At 40.2% G+C, this 3,134-nt stretch overlaps 1 non-coding gene across 1 annotated transcript; it reads left to right on the top strand.

Moving 5' to 3' along the window:
• Positions 1–2,767: 2,767 nt before the first annotated feature.
• On the top strand, positions 2,768–2,876 carry LOC136494980 (small nucleolar RNA R71). Its single transcript, XR_010768770.1, has one exon. It is a non-coding gene; the product is annotated as a small nucleolar RNA R71 (small nucleolar RNA).
• The last annotated feature ends 258 nt before the right edge of the window (positions 2,877–3,134 follow it).

Raw genomic sequence — 3,134 nt, 5'->3', positions numbered from 1 at the left:
CGGGGGATGCTCCTCCTCCAAGCTGGATGTTGTCATGGTCGATTGTTGGATGTTCATTGATCTTTCTCAGAGCGGGTTTGTCGGTGTATATCCATCTCATCCACCAGTGGAGTGAAATGAAGACAACCGAGTGAACTTGCTCTTGATCATGTGAATCATCCTGCAAAATACTCCAACAAGAACAAACTCGTGGCTCGATTAAGATAAGGGGTTAGCGATCAGCCATTCAGAGATTTGTTCTTGTGGGTTTAGATGATTTTCTAATGGTAGAATTTTAATAGGATGTCTATCTAATATTTTTGGATTCTTTTATTTTTTTTATATGCAAGAAATAAAATATGTAGGCATAGTATATATATTTTATTTTTATGCCACCACAATGAATATTCCTTGGGCTTGTTACACCCTAAAAATTATTCACATGGGGCTTAAGGATGCAATAATATTTTTATTTTCTTTTGTTATGAGATGATGATATGCAGTAATAAAACTATTTATTTTTCTTTATATGTAGAAAATGAAATATAACTAGATGTATGCATATATTTTTAACTAATGCAATGGTAATGTAGAAAAGTACATATGCTAAAGTAAGAACAATTCATGCAATACTAAAAATAAATAAGGATAACTACCGATATTACCTCACGACGAGGGTTCGGATTGTTAAGTCCTTAGGATAGGACTTTACTCCAGTCTTATTCATTCTTCGAGTGCATCATCCGATCTCGTTGATGGAGACCCTGATGGTTGTAGCCTCTTGTGATTCTAATGATGTCACCTTCTCCTTGCACACCTGCTTGGCCAATGGGTTTGACTTAGGCGGTGTAGGTTCCTTTTTCACAAATTGTTTAGGTTGTTCATCTTCCTCCCATTCATTCCATAGGAGTTGGTTACCCTTGACATCAGGATGATCGACGTCTCCTCCTAGAGCGGTTCTTCTTCGGCTACTCATAAGTAGTATAACTATTGAAACAACAACACACCTTTTCTCTAGGGAATTGGAAGTGGACTTGTCTAGGTCTGACGTAGATGATCACGTTGGTGGTGTTGAGGAACGGTCTTCCTAGGATGATGGGTGTATCGTCTTCTTCTTATCCCATGCCCAAAACCATGAAGTCAACAAGGGCAAAGTGGTTGTGTATTCTTACCATAACGTCCTTTGCTATTCCTTCCAAGAATTGGATTGATTGGTCTGCCATCTACAACTATATATATGTAGGGTACAAGGGTTCGTTACCAAATAAATATTCATATGTTACCTTGGATATTATATTGACACCTGATCCAATGTCGTAGAAGGTCTTGTGGATGATTCTTTGTCCAATGGTACACTCGATCATCGGTACACTAGAATCATCCTTCTTGGCAAGGAATGGTGAAGTGAGGAGGTGGTCGTACTCTGATCTGAGTGTGTTGATCATCTTGACTGATTCTTCTCATGTCTGCCTAACCTTGTTCTTCCTTCTTCTTCTGTTCTTCTTCTTAGTCACTATTGTCTCTTCGAATGAGTACGACATCTGTGGATGTCTAGGAGATTGCAGGATATGATTCTTTGAAGAAAACTTCTCCTTTTTATCCTTGATTGTAAAACAAATCTTGGCACTATCCGCGTAGATGATGGCCTTTGTGGTGCTTAGGAAAGGTTAGCCCAAGATGATGGGTGCCCTTTCATCTCCACCTATTTCCAAAACCATAAAGTCTATGGGAACATATGATTGTCCCACTCGAATAATGGCATCTTCAAGAACTTCACTGGGGTAGTAGAGTGACTGATCTGCAAGCTACAAATGCATATTTGTGTACAACAAAGGATCTCCTAGGATTTTCTCATAAATTGCCTTAGGCATGATGTTGACACTTGCTTTGAAGTCACATATAGCTTCTTGGAAGATGTGAGGTCCAATGGCGATGGGGATGATAGGTTTCCCTAGATCACCCTTCTTTTCTAGCAAGGTATAATCTATCCACCTTCTTGTCGATGGCTCCATGTTGTTGTAAGCTACATTGTGAATATCGACAAGATTTGTAGTTTCTAAATATTCCGATTGCCCCAGAATCTTACCTTTGTCGGACAGAGGAACAGCAGCCACCAGCTGAGCTATTTGTGATTCTATCATTTTATTAAAGCTATGCTGGTTCTTAATGGCATAAGCAAAGCTATCCATTCTATTACTTATATTTTCTAGAATTTTATCATTAGTAACTACCTTCTTAGATAATCCTTCCATGAGTCTAGATTGGCTAGCCATTAATTCTCTCAAGGGTGGTTGATTGGAGTTATTATAATTGTGACCTTGAGGGTTACCTTGGTAGTTACTTTGTTAGTTCGGCCTCTGTTGCTGGTTCCATCCTTGATTTTATTGAGGATGAAAGTAGTTGTTGTTGACAAAGTTCACATCCTCATGGGTTTTAGGGCAGTTGTTCCCTGAATGCCTAGTGTTTCTACAATCTTCACATGTCATGCGGCAATCATGAATGTGCATGACTTCTTTCTTCTCGTTAGCTCGATCTTTGAGCTTCTTCATTAGTGGGCCCATCTTGGCAGACAACATATCTACCTCCTTGAGTTGATGCATACCTCCACTGCTCTTGTTGGTTTGAACTCATTCTTCATTCCAACCTTGGTTGGAGGCCATCTTCTCTACAAGAGCTGTTGCAGCTAGAAGCGAGTGACAGAAATGCACCTCCGGTAGCAGCATCCATAGTCTTATGGGTACTTTTGGTTAACCCATGGTAGAAGGTATGCATGAGTAGCCAATTTTCCATTCCATGATGGGGACATTCTGCAATGTAGTCTTGAAAGCGTTCCATTGCCTCAAGGATAGATTCATCATGTTGCTGCTGAAAACTTGAAATTCTCCCATGTAGAGCATTGGTCTTGCCCGTGGGAAAGAACTTGGCTAGGAAGGCAGTGGAGTAGTTAACCCATGTAGTATTTCTATCTTTGTTGGTGTAGAACCACTGCTTCGCCTTCCCCAAAAGTGAGAATGGGAAGAGGCAAAGTAGTTTGGCGTCCTTGGTTACTCCTTTGATGGTGAAAGTGCTACAGATCTCCAGGAAGTGTTAGAGATGTGCACTCGCATCTTCATGTGCCTTTCCACAAAACTAGCTAGCTTACACCATATTGATGA

Source organism: Miscanthus floridulus, chromosome 11 (genome assembly GCF_019320115.1).
Source record: "Miscanthus floridulus cultivar M001 chromosome 11, ASM1932011v1, whole genome shotgun sequence".
NCBI classification, from domain to species: Eukaryota; Viridiplantae; Streptophyta; class Magnoliopsida; order Poales; family Poaceae; genus Miscanthus; species Miscanthus floridulus.
Note: the sequence above shows the minus strand (reverse complement) of the source record. Positions and strands in the feature narration are given on the sequence as shown.